Below are 14587 nucleotides of genomic sequence, written 5' to 3'. Positions count from 1 at the left end.
GAAATATATCACTAGGAGAAATGAAAAATAAAATGAATCTTAAAAAGTAATTAGAAAAGATTTGAAGTGGATTTTAATACATTTATTTTAAATATGCCCAGGTATTTCAAGTATTTATTAATTTAGTGTAAACAGAAATTAAATAAGAACAAATAAATACTTCTACATATGAAATAGATTAAATGGGGGAAAGAGCTTGTTTTACTTAATAGTGGATTACAAACTGTAATACACTAAATTTAAGACATAGCAAGCAAAAGCACAAGGAGAAAAGTATCCATTAGCAATTTACCTGTTGTATTACCAAGCAGTCTAACATACAGGTAACTGGTACCTCAGAAAAGGGAGAAGGGAAGTAGAGAAAAATATTTAAAGAAATAATGACCAGCATTTTTTCTCAAATGTGTGAAGCACAATAAAACCATGGACCCAGGAAGTAAAATCAGGATTTACCACATAAATACATGGAAACTCACAGGAGTTAAAAGTCATAAAGTGCAAAAAAGTGACAAGTCTGTGAGTAAATACATTTTTTCTTTTTTAAAAATCGTGATAAAAAACACATATGAATATACTTCATGTCAACAATGTTGCTGCCTATTACAGGATTTCTCTCTTCTAAAGGCTTAATAATACACCATCGTATGTGTGTATGGGCTTTTCTGATGGCTCAGCAGTAGAGAATCCACTTGCAATGTGAGAGATGCATATTCAACCCCTGTGTTGGAAAGATCCCCTGGAGGAGGGCATGGCAACTCACTCCATTATTCTTGCCTGGAGAATCCCATGGGCAGAGAAGCCTGGTGAGGTACAGTCCACAGGGTTGCAGAGTCAGACACGACTGAAGCAACTTAGCATACATGCATATACAACATACTCTTTATCCATTCATCTCAGTGTAGATTGCTTCCATCTCTTGGCTAGTGTGAATAATGCTAGTGTGAATAATGCTGCAATTAACCTGGGAGAGCCAATATCTTTTGGAGATCTTGATTTCAATTCTATGGATATATATTCAGAAGTGAGATTGCTTAGTCATATGATAGTTCTATTTTTAATTTTGGAGGAAGATTTCCATATATTCCCACAAATTATATACAAGGGTTATAATTACTCCACATCTCCTCCAAAATTTATTTTGTTTTTCTTTTTGCTTTTGTTTTTGATTTTAGCTATCCTAACAGGTGTGAGGTAATATCACATTCTGGTTTTAATTTGCACTTTCTTATCATTAGTAACTTTGAGCACCTTTTCATATATCTATTAGCTATTTGTGTGTTTTCTTTGGAGAAGTGTCTGTTCAAGTTCTTTGCCTATTTTTAATGGGTTATTTGCTTTTCTGCTATAGAGTTGTTGTTCAGTAGCTAAGTCATGTCTGACTCTTTGCAACTCCATTGACTGTAGCATTCCAACTCCTCTGTTCTCCACTACCTCCCAGAGTTTGCTCAAATTCAGGCCCATTGAGTCGGTGATGCTATCTAACCATTTCATCCTTTATAGAGTTGCATGCCTTATGTATTTTGTATATTATTATCTTAATAGATACATGGTAGCAGTTTAGTTGCTAAGTCATGTCCAACTCTTGCAACCCTGTGGACTGTAGCCCTCCAAGTTCCTCTGTCCATGGGATTTCTCAGGCAAAAATGCTGGAGTGGGTTGCTCTTTCCTTCTCCAGGGGATCTTCCCAACCCAGGGATCAAACCCAGGTCTTTTGGATTGCAGGTGGATTCTTTACCACTAAGCCATTAGGGAAGCCAACAGATAATGCAGTTTACGAATGTTTTCTCCTATTATGAGGTTTGCATTTTCACCCCTTGACTGGTTTCCTTTACTAGGCAGAAGATGTTTTTTGGTATGATGCAACCCCACTTGTTTTTGCTTCTTTTGACTGTGCTTTTGGTTTCATATCTAAGAAATCACTGCCAAGACCAATGACATGGAGTTTTGCTCCTGTTTTCTCTTAGGAATTTTATAGCTTCAGATTGTGTGTTTAAGTCTTTGATTCATTTTGAGAATTTTTTGTATGATGAAAGATAAGGATCCAATTCTATTCTTTCATACATGCATATCCACTTATGCAAATGCTATTTGTTGAAGAGACCATTCATTGCCCATTGTGTATTCTTGACAATTTTGTTGAAGATGGTTGACTGTGTATGTGAGGATTTTTTTTTCTATTATGCTGTCTGTTATGTTCCATTGGTTGGTCTGTATAGTAGTACTATACCGTCTTGTTTACTGTAGCTTTATAATGAGTTTTGAAATCAGGAAGTGTGAAATGTCTGACAACTGTGTTCTCCTTGCTCAAGATTTTTCTGACTCTTGATGATTTTTGTGGTTATATATGACTTTTAGAATTGTCTTATATATATTTTAAAATTCCATTGAAATTCTGATAGGAATTGCATTGAATCTATAGATCACTTTGGAAATTTTAACAATGTTAAATCTTCTATTCCATGAACATGGGATATTTCAATTTATTTGTGTTTCAGCAATGTTTTGGAGTTTTGAATGTATAAATCTTATACTACCCTGGTTAGGTTTATTCCTAAGTATTCATTCTGTTTGGTGCTAGTGTGAATAAAACATTTTTTTTCTCATTTTCCTTTTTGAATGTTCATTGTTAGTGTATAGAAACAAAATGGAATTTTTACATTGATTTTGTAACCTACCAGTTTATTGAATTCATTTATCAATTCTAATGAGTTTTTTTTTTTTGGTAAAGGTTTTACAGTTTTTTTTTTTACATATAATTGTGTCATCTATAAATAATATTAATTTTATGTCTTTTCCAGTATGGACCAATTTTATTTTTATTTTTCTTGCCTAATTGCTCTGGCTTCTATGGTTAAAAGAAAAAAAAAAAAAAACCTGGTAAGAATACATATCTTTGCTTTGTTCCTGAGCTTAAAGGAAAAGCTTTTAGTCATTAATCATTGAGTGTGATAACAGCTGTGAGGTTTTCATCAGATCATATCAGATCAGATCAGTCGCTCAGTCGTGTCCTGCTCTTTGCGATCCCATGAATCGCAGCACGCCAGGCCTCCCTGTCCATCACCAACTCCCAGAGTTCACTCAGACTCATGTCCATTGAGTCAGCGATGCCATCCAGCCATCTCATCCTCTGTCGTCCCCTTCTCCTCCTGCCCCCAATCCCTCCCAGCATCAGAGTCTTTTCCAATGAGTCAACTCTTCGCATGAGGTGGCCAAAGTACTGGAGCTTCAGCTTTAGCATCATTCTTTCCAAAGAAATCCCAGGGCTGATCTCCTTCAGAATGGGCTGCATACGTATCCTTTATTATGATGAGGGAATTTACTTCTAATTTGGTATTTTTATAATGAAAGGGTATTGAATTTTGTCAAGTGCTTTTTGTGCATCTATTGAGATGCACTGTGATTTTTGCCTTAGCACTTTAATATGTATCTAATTGATCACATATGTTCAACCATCCTTTCTTCTCATGGATAAGACACACTATATTGTGATGTGTGATCCTTTTAATGTGCTACTGAATTTGTTTATTAATATTTTATTGAGGATTTTTATATCCATACAAATCAAGAATGTTGTTTTTTGGTTTTCTTGTGATATCTTTCCTGGTTTTGGTACTAGTAATTCTGGCTATATAAAATGAATTTTGAAGAGCTTCTCCACTTCAATTTTCTGAAAAAGTCTGAGAAAGATTGGCATTATGTCTTTAAATGTTTTCTAAAATTTACCAGTGAAAACATATGGTCCTGGGCTTCTCACTTTTGTGGAGGTTTTTCACCAATGACTCAGTATAAAAATAATACCGTTAAAATAGCCTAAATAAAAATCACAGTGCATAGAGAAAAATAGCTTGTATGTCTCACTAATACAATTATAACCAAGACAACAATGGAGTGAAATTGTTAAAGAATTAGAAGAAAAAACTCTATAATTCTATGTCCATGGAAAATAATGCACTAAAATGAGGGCAAATTTTCAACAACACAAAGCTGACACTATTTTGCTGGCAAAAAAAGCACTTCAAGAAATGTAGTAAGACAAAAATAAAAAAGACATCAGATGAAAACATGAAGTTACACAAAGAAAAGAAGAATAATTAAATCATAAATATCTTGATAAATATATTTTTAAATTTTCCTCATTTAACAGACTCAGAATATATTTCACTATATTTTAAAGAATTTGGAATCATATAGAATATCTCAGATGACCATGAAACTAAATGAGAATTTAAAATCAGAAAGTATGTTAAAAATATTCAAATGTTTGCATGATAAACTAAGTATCATGTGTCCAAAAATAGACCTGAAAGAAAAATAGATTTTTTTTTTCAAAATGAGTGAAAATCAAAACCTGAGAAAATTTGTGGAATGCTAATAAAGCACTTCTTAGTGCAAAATTTACAGCTCTAACAATTTAAATAGAAAAAAAAATGAAAAACAAAAAAACCCTCAGACCAATACCTAGGAGTCTACCTAAGAAAACTATAATAAAGAAGACTAAATAAAGCCCAAAGTAGAGAGAAAGTAAAATAAAGATGAGTCAAAATTAGTGAAAAAAAGTTAAATGGTAGAAAATATTCATGAAATCAAAAGATTTTGCTTGATTAGATCAACATAATTTATAAAACTCTAGCTGGACTAATAAAAAGTATAAAAATACAGTTTTAAAATTCAGATTAAAAATAAGCAATACTAGATATAATTCAGATATTAAAAATATACTAAGGGAACATTTGGACAATAATATGGCAATAAATTTGATGATCTCATCAAAGATTTTGAACTCATAATTTGTATCTTCTGTAAAACAATCCCAAGCCAAGATGCTAATTCCCTCAAACTGACTAATTCCCTCAAACATTTAAAAATAAAAGTAATGTAAATCCAGTGTAAAATGTTTCAGAATACTGAATAAGAGCAATGTTTCCCAATTTATAAGACTAATTTTTTATTTAAACATAAATATATATATATATATATATCCATTATAATACCAAAAACCTGCATCTCTCTTTAATGCATGTATAAAAAGTATTTAAGTACATATGAGTGAATTGACGGAGAAGGCAATGGCAAGCCACTCCAGTACTCTTGCCTAGAAAATCCCATGGATGGAGGAGCCTGGTAGGCTGCAGTCCATGGGGTCGCTACGAGTCGAAGGAGACGGAGCGACTTCACTTTAACTTTTCACTTTTACGCAATGGAGAAGGAAATGGAAACCCACTCCAGTGTTCTTGCCTGGAGAATCCCGGGGACGGCAGAGCCTGGTGGGCTGCCGTCTATGGGGTCGCACAGAATCGGACACAACTGAAGCGACTTAGCAGCAGCTGCAGAGTGAATTGAATCTAGTAATATATAAAAATGATTATAAATGATGAACAAATGGAGTTTATCCAAGGTATTTAAGTTTCATTCAGTAATACTCAACAAGAACAACTGATCATCCAATAAGGCAGATAGCATTGATAAGTCCAAGACAACCCAAATCGATGAATCATGTAATTTGAAATATATGAACAACATTCAGAGTTTGAAAGTTGTAAGCAATCACCAGAAATTTTGAACATTAAATGCCAGAGTTCAGCCATATCTCCAACAACTCATTGAGAAGACCCTTTCATCTAATCAGCAGTTATAAGACAGAGTTCCTTTTTCAAATTTTACACAAAGAAAGAAAAACCTTAATTGATAATTAGTCAAATGCATTTGCAGAATTTAGTTTTTAATGCTATTTTTTTATTTTTAACAGCTAAATGAGAAATATTCCACAAGCCATAAAAATCCATATACATAAACTGTAAAATTTAGGGTTCTAGTAGATTCACAGAGTTATGCACACATCATCTCAATCTAATCTTAGAATATTTTTATCATCTCCAAAGAAACACCATACTAATTTGCAATCACTCTTAATTCCTTTCCTCTCTACAACCTAGGCCTAGGCAACCAGTAATTACTTTTCTATCTTTATACATTTGAGTATTCTGGACATTTTCCAGAAACACATCAGATAATACATAGGTTTTAGTGACTGGCTTTTTCACTAAGCGTAATGTTTTCCAAGTTTACCCTGTGGTCTAACTCACTATGTCATTCCTTGTTATGGTCAAACACTATTTCATTGTATGGATATATCACATGATATTTATCTCTTCAATAGTTGATAAATTACTGAATTTCAATTGTTTCAACTATTTTTGCTTTATGAATACTGCTATGAACATTCATCATAAGCTGGATTTAGGTTTTAACTTATCTTGTGTAAACATGTAGAAATTCATCATAAGTGGATTTAGGTTTTAACTTATCTTGTGTAAACATGTAGAAATAATATTACTAGTTTATAGATAAGGCAATGGCACCCCACTCCAGTACTCTTGCCTAGGAAATCCCACGGACGGAGAAGCCTGGTAGGCTACAGACCATGGGGTCGCGAAGAGTTGGACACGACTGAGCGACTTCACTTTCACGCATTGGAGAAGGAAATGGCAACCCACTCCAGTGTTCTTGCCTGGACAATCCCAGGGATGGGGGAGCCTGGTGGGCTGCCGTCTATGGGGTCGCACAGAGTCGGACACGACTGAAGCAACTTGGCAGCAGCAGCATAGTAACTATGACTATCATTTTAAGGGACCACCAAATTATTTTTGAAAGGAACTGCACCATTTTAAATCACCACCAACAATATATAAGGATTTCAAATTCTTCACATCCTCACCAACTCTTGTTAGTCTCTCATTTTAATTATAGCCATCATGGTGGCTAGGAAGTCACCTTTTGTAGTTTTGATTTGCATTTCCCTAGTGATTAATCATATTGATCATTTTCATGTGTTATTAGTAATTCTTACTTAAAAAATATGTATACAAATTATTGTGAACAAAAGGACACTTTTTATTAATTCAGTTTTTATAGATTTATTGAGGCTTGTTTTGTGGACTAGAGCATGGTCTAGTCTGCAGAATGTTCCATGTGAACTTTAAAAAATGTGTATTTGTTGGGGGTGGGGGTAAGTTTTCTATTCATGTTTAGAAAACATATGCATTGTTCAAGTCTAATATTTCCTTACTAATCTGATGTCTAGAAATTCAATCCATTACTAAAATGTGGTAAAGGAAACTATTATTTTAGAATTCTCTTTCTCTTTTCAATTCTGTGAATGTTTACCTCATATATTTGGGACTCTGTTGTTTGGTGCATGTATTTTTATAACATATAATCTTGATGAATTGACCCTTTTATAAAAATGTTATATATGACTTAGTCTCTTGTAAAAGTTTTTGACTTAAAGCCTATTTTGTCTGGCATTAGTATAGTCATTACTACTCTCATTTTGTTACTATTTGCATAAATTGTCATTTTCACTTTTTCATTTTGAATCTATTTGTGTCTTTGGTTATAAAGTTAATTTCTTGTAGACAGTATGGAATTGCATAGTTTTTTTTTTTTTAATCTAGCCAATCAATTTCTGCTTCTTGACTGGAGGTTTAATCAATTTAACTTAAAAATAATTACTATTAAGAAAGAATTTATTTCTGTCATTCTGCTATTTGTTTTCAACATGTCTTTCTGCTTTTTTGTTCTTGCTTTACTCCATTAGTGACTTCCTTTTCTAAGAGTTTTATGGTGTAAAATTTACCTTCCCTCTCATTTCCTTTGGTGTTACTGTTTAGACAATTTCTTAACAGAGAACATGGAAAGTGGAATTCATAACTTAAATTTATTAAAACTAGTTTTAATTGATACATAGCTTCAGTCAGTCAGTTCAGTCATTCAGTCATGTCCAACTCTTTGTGACCCCATGGACTGCAGCTTGCTAGGCCTCCCTGTCCATCACCAATTGCCAGTCCTTGCTCAAACTCATGTCCATCGAGTCAGTAATGCCATCCAACCATCTCATAATCTGTCATCCCCTTCTCATCCTACCTTCAATCTTTCCCAACATCAGGGTCTTTTCCAATGAGTCAGATCTTTACAACAGGCCAAAGTATTGAAGCCTCAGCCTCAGCATCAGTCCTTCCAATAAATATTCAAGACTGATTTCCTTTAAGATGGACTGGTTGGATCTGCTTGTAGTCCGAGGGACTCTCAAGAGTCTTCTCCAACACCACAGTTCAAAAGCATCAATTCTTCAGTGCTCAGCTTTCTTTATAGTCCAACTGTCACAACCATACATGACCACTGGAAAAACCATAGCTCTGACTAGATGGACCTTTGTTGGCAAAGTAATGTCTGTGCTTTTAATATGCTATGTATGTTGGTCATAGCTTTTCTTCCAAGGAGCAAGCATCTTTCAATTTCATGGCTGCAGTCACCATCTGCAGTGATTTTGGAGCCCAAGAAAATGAAGTCTGTAAGTGTTTCCATTGTTTCCCCATCTATTTGCCATGAAGTGATGGGACTGGATGCCATGATCTTAGTTTTCTGAATGTTGAGTTTTAAGCCAACTTTTTCACTCTCCTCTTTCACTTTCACCAAGAGGCTCTTTAGTTCTTTGCTTTCTGCCATAAGGGTGGTGTTACTGCATATCTGAGGTTATTTATATTTCTCCTGGCAATCTTGATTGCAGCTTGTGCTTCATAAAGCCCAGCATTTTTCATGATGTACTCTGCATATAAGTTAAATAAGCAGGGTGACCATAAGCCATACCTCCACAGGATACACTCAAACATTCAAAGGCAGGACTGGCTCAGTCTCTGTAAGGTCTCCTGGTGCACACAAAGTTTTGTTTGAGCCCTCCAAGTGTCTCTGCCAGGTATGGGGTTGGATTATAAATACAATTTCACCCCTCCTAGCATCTTGCTTGGGTTTCTCCTTTGCCCTTGAATATGGGGTATCTTTTTTTGGTGGGCTCCAACATTCTCCTGTTGATGGTTGTTCAGCAGTGAGTTGTAATTTTGGAGTTCTTACAGAAGTAGATGAACACATGTCTTCCTACTCCATCTTATAAACATGTAGCTTCAATAGCATTCAAATATGTTTCCTATGCAGTTCCACCTCCCATTTATTGTGATATTCACAAATTACATTTATTTTATATATATATAAATAGATGTTACAGTGGTAAAGAATCCACCTGCCAATGACTAGAAGATTCCATGGACAGATGAGCCTGGCTGGCTACAGTCCAAGTGGTCACAAAGTATTGGACATCATTGAGCAACTGAGCATGCATGCATAGTGTGTGTGTATATACACTTTACAATTATTGTTTCATGCATTTCCTTTTAAAATAATATAGGGAATATAAAGAGGAGTTAGAAAAACAAAATAACAACAATACTGGATTTTATATTTACTTATGCAGCTACTTTTTATCAGGTTTTATCTTTTATGGTTTTGATTTACTTTATAGTATCCTTTTATTTCAGCCTGAAGGATTCCTTTTAGTGTTTACTGTCGAGCAAGTGTACTAGTACCAAACTCTTTCAGCTTTTCTTTTTAAAGTATCTTAATTACTTCTTCATTCCTTAAGGACAGTTTTGTCAAATATAAAATTCTTGGTTGACAATTTTTTTTTCTTTTATGATTTAAAAAATATCATCCACTCCCTTCTGGTTGCCATGTTTATCATGAGAAATCTGCTATTCTATTGAAGATACACTGTACCTTTTTTCAAGGATTTTCCCTTTGTCTAACTGTAATGTGCTTTTTTTTTTTTTTAATTTTATTTTATTTTTAACTTTACATAATTGTATTAGTTTTGCCAAATATCAAAATGAATCCGCCACAGGTATACATGTGTTCCCCATCCTGAACCCTCCTCCCTCCTCCCTCCCCATCCCATCCCTCTGGGTCGTCCCAGTGCACCAGCCCCAAGCATCCAGTATCATGCATTGAACCTGGAGTGGCAACTCGTTTCATACATGATATTTTACATTTCAATGCCATTCTCCCGGTACATATACACAATGGAGTATTACTCAGCCATTAAAAAGAATACATTTGAATCAGTTCTAATGAGGTGGATGAAACTGGAGACTATTATACAGAGTGATGTAATGTGTTTTTGTGTGTATTTCTTTGGGTTTTTTTTTCTCTGAGAAAGGGAGGAGAAGGGGATGATAGAGGACAAGATGGCAGGATGGCATCACCAGCTAAATGGACATGAGTTTGAGCCAGCTCCAGGCAATTGTGCAGGACAGGGAAGCCTTGGTGCTACAGTCCATGGGGTCACAGAATCAGGCACGACTGAGTGGCTGAACATTTTTCTCTGATTTTTTTGAACTTGTTTGTTGTGTAGATTAATATCCTTTATAAAATTCAGAAAGCTTCAGCTATTATATATTCATGATTTTTTTTCTGCTCCAATGCCTATTTTACACTTGGGATTCCCATTACACATATGTTGTCATGAGAGGCATGTATGCTCAGTTGTGATCTACTTTTTGCAACCCCATGGACTGCAGCCTACAAGAATACTGGAGTGGGTTGCCATTTCCTTCTCCAGGGTTCTCCCTGACCCAAGGATTAAATCTGTGTTTCTCGCATCAGCAGACAGATTCTTTACTGACTGTGTGTCACCTGGGAAGCCCCTATGTTGGTATGCTTCATAATAATCCATAGGTCTCTTAGTCTCTTTAATTGTCCTTATTCTTTATGCTTTCCATTCCTCAGAAGAAATAATTTCAATTACCTATCCTCAAGTTCATTGATCCTGTATTATTCTATTAAGTCTATCCTTTTCCTGCTCAAATATGCTATTAAGATGCTCTAATACATTATTTTAGCTATTGTAATTTTAAGGTCATTAATTAGTTTACTCCTTTTGACAATTTCTGTTTATTGACATTCTCAAAAGTTTATACATCATTCCCTTAATTTCCTTTATATCTTGCCTATAGTTTTCTTTAACTTTTTGAACATATTTAGAAGTCAATTTATAGCCTGTAGTTTGTAAATCCAATCAGGGACAGTTTTTGTTACTTTCCTCTGTAATTTGGTCACATATTGCTTTTTTAAACATGTTTTATAAAATATTGTTTAAAAAACCAATATTTTCAACATTTTAATGTGTTACCCACAGAAAGCAAATTGTTTCTCTTCCTAAGGGTTTTCATTTATTTCTCTAGCTGTTTGTTTAGTGATTTTTAAAGACTATTTCTCTAAATGTATGACCCTTGCCATGTATAATCTCTGAATTTTCTGCTACTTCAGCTTGTGTTCAGTTAATGGTTTGATAGATATTTCACAGAATGATAAAATGGAGAGAGAGAGAAGGAGAGGGAGGGAGAGGGGGAACTCTCAGTCATTGCAGATTGGCTCTGTACTGTGGGACTCCTTTGATTCTTAGCTGGGCTATTTATAATTCTGCTGCTGCTGTTGCTGCTAAGTTGCTTCAGTAGTGTCAGACTCTGTGCAACCCCATAGACAGCAGCCCACCAGGCTCCCCCGTCCCTGGGATTCCAGGCAAGAACACTGCAGTGGGTTGCCATTTCCTTCTCCAATGCATGAAACTGAAAAGTGAAAGTGAAGTCACTCAGTCGTGTCCAACTCTTAGCGAACCCATGGACTGCAGCCTACCAGGCTCCTCTGTCCAAGAGATTTTCCAGGCAAGAGTACTGGAGCGGGTTGCCATTGCCTTCTCCGATTTATAACTCTACCATTGCTTTTACTTCTTAAGTGCTAGGCACTGAGACTAGCAAACAGGTAAAATCTTAAGATCCCCTCAAGTTTTTTATGAGTATGTGCATTGTCCCAGGCATGCACATGATTTTCCAAATTTCCCAGTGTACATGGGCACTTTTGAATTCTCCAATTTTCCAAAGAAACTCTTTCCTCAAGTTTATTTCTTGAGGACAACAAATTTTAGTTTTTCCATTGTTTGATTCAACTGTAATATTTTGCTCCAAGAAACTGTATGTTTTTATGATGTTTGTTTACCTTAAACTATTTTTCAGAAACCCCCATGACTTTTCTACACTGAGTGAGTTTTGATTTAGGCCAAAAAAAAAAAAAAGATAAGCAACTTGAATCAGTCTTTTAGGAAGCCCCATATAGAATAAATAATTCTTTGATAATCAATTCTGCTCTGCTCCCTCTGTTTTCAAGAACAAGGGTTCTACGTTAGAAGCAAAAGGTACTATCTCCAAGCCATTATGATGAAGAGAAGGTAGGTAGGGCAACAGCAGGTAAAAGCACTACATTATTCTACCCTTTAAAGTTCCCTTTTTCTTGATTCAGCTATAAACCTTTGACTGTTTTCCAGAGTTCTAACAAAATTGGTCTGCATATCTTGATTTTTCTTTTATGTTTCTGGCAAGATGGCTTCTTGGAGTGTTCTACTCTGCTATTTTTACTGACATCTTCACTTTATTTATTTTTATTTTTTAACTTTACAATATTGTATTGGTTTTGCCATATATCAACATGCATCTGCCACAGGTATACATGTGTTCCCCATGCTGAACCCTCCTCCTTCTTCCCTCCCCATACCATCCCTCTGGGTCGTCCCAGTGCACCAGCCCCAAGCATTCAGCATCGTGCATCGAACCTGGACTGGTGACATGTTTCATATATGATATTATACATGTTTCAATGCCATTCTCCCAAATCACCCCACCCTTTCCTCTCCCACAGAGTCCAAAAGACTGTTCTAAACATCAGTGTCTCTTTTGTTGTCTCGTACAGAGAGTTATTGTTACCATCTTTCTAAATTCCATATATATGCGTTAGTATACTGTATTGGTGTTTTTCTTTCTGGCTTACTTCACTCTGTATAACAGGCTCCAGTTTCATCCACCTCATTAGAACTGATTCAAATGGATTCTTTTTAATGGCTGAGTAATATTCCATTGTGTATATGTACCACAGCTTTATTATCCATTCATCTGCTGATGGACATCTAGGTTGCTTCCATGTCCTGGCTATTATAAACAGTGCTGCGATGAACATTGGGGTACACGTGTCTCTTTCCCTTCTGGTTTCCTCAGTGTGTATGCCCAGCAGTGGGATTGCTGGGTCATAAGGCAATTCTATTTCCAGTTTTTTAAGGAATCTCCACACTGTTCTCCATAGTGGCTGTACTATAAGTGGTAGGCTTGCGAGAAACAAATTCTTTTAGTTTTCCTTCATATACCAATTTCTTTATTTCATATTTATCAATAAAGGGTATTTTCACTAGATATACATTTAAAAATATTTTCTACTTTTTCTATCTTATTATATACATATTTATGTTGTTTAGTTGCTAAGTCATGTCTGACTCTTTGCTACCCCATGGACTGTAGGCCACCAAGCTCCTCTGTCCATTGCATTTCCCAGGCAAGAATACTGGAGTGGGTTGACATTTCTTTCTTCATATAATATATATTATATAATAAATATATTGTGTATATATAGATACACATACACATATATTTCACTTGACAAGTTTTTTCTTTGAGTACTTTTGACTTCCCTGGTTTCAAATGTAAATTCACTGTATTACACTGAACTCACTGTAAACTGGGATTCTTATATAAGAAATATATCCTTTCTTTTGGGGTGTTTTCAGAAACTTTTGTTTTTTAGTTTTCAGAAATTTAATTGTGATTTATTTCTGTGTGGATTTCCTTGAGTATAGTATTTGGGGTGTGTTCAGTTATTAAATATCTAGACTGAAGTCATTTCCAAATATTGATTTGTCCTTAAGTTCACTGACTTCATCCTCTATAATCTATATTCTGCTATTGAACCCAATCTGTGAGTTTTTATTTCAATTACTGTATTTTTCAGTTCTACTATTTCTGTTTGGTTATTTTTATTTAATTTATATTTTTTGAGAGATTTTCTATGTTTTATTTTGTTTCACTAAAATCCAGAGTTGTTTGTTGTAGCATTTTTATGAAAGCTGCTTTAAAATATTTGCAAGATAATTCCAACATCTGATTAAAATCAGTATTGACATCTATGGATTGTCTTTTGTCATTCATGCTGTCATTTTCCTGATTCTTGGTATAATGAATGATTTTCAAATGCAGCCTTAATACTTTAGCTGTTAGGATACTCTGTTTCTTATTTTTCTTGTTTTTATAGCAGGACATCCCCTTGGTGAGATATAGCACACTGGTGGTTGTGCATATTCAGATCCCTCTTAGATCTCACCAACTCTACTTCATCTGTTGCATTGCTGATGGGTAAGATGAAATTTCAGCTCCCCTTGAGTCAGCTTGATACCTCTCTGGTGAGAGAAGACACTAACTCATATCTTATTGCCTTCTAGTTGAGATGTAATACCACGATCAACAAGGAAGGTGGAAGTGAAAAGATTACTCAACTGTTCTGTTGTTGCAGGTTGAGAGCAAAGCTTTTGTCTCCTTTTTGACCAGCTGACAGCTGGAGGAAATGGCAACTAGACCTTCCTCTCTCCTCCATTTTTCTACTTCACTGATGTTAGTTGGTTGTGGAACCTCAGATATATACTGGATCCCAATGATACCAAAAGACTAGAGTATTGACTATTTCAATTTAAAGAACTTTGTTCTGATCACTGATATCAAGTGTGTGTGTGTGGAAGCTCAGCTTGCCGCTTGACTTATTGACATCACCATCAAGAATTGATCATTGCACCTTGAATAATTACAATGCCCCATGCTGTCTCTCTCTACTG

Source organism: Bubalus kerabau, chromosome 3, assembly GCF_029407905.1.
Source record: "Bubalus kerabau isolate K-KA32 ecotype Philippines breed swamp buffalo chromosome 3, PCC_UOA_SB_1v2, whole genome shotgun sequence".
Lineage (NCBI taxonomy): Eukaryota > Metazoa > Chordata > Mammalia > Artiodactyla > Bovidae > Bubalus > Bubalus kerabau.
The sequence above is the reverse complement of the archived record's forward strand: the minus strand, read 5'-3'. Positions refer to the sequence as shown.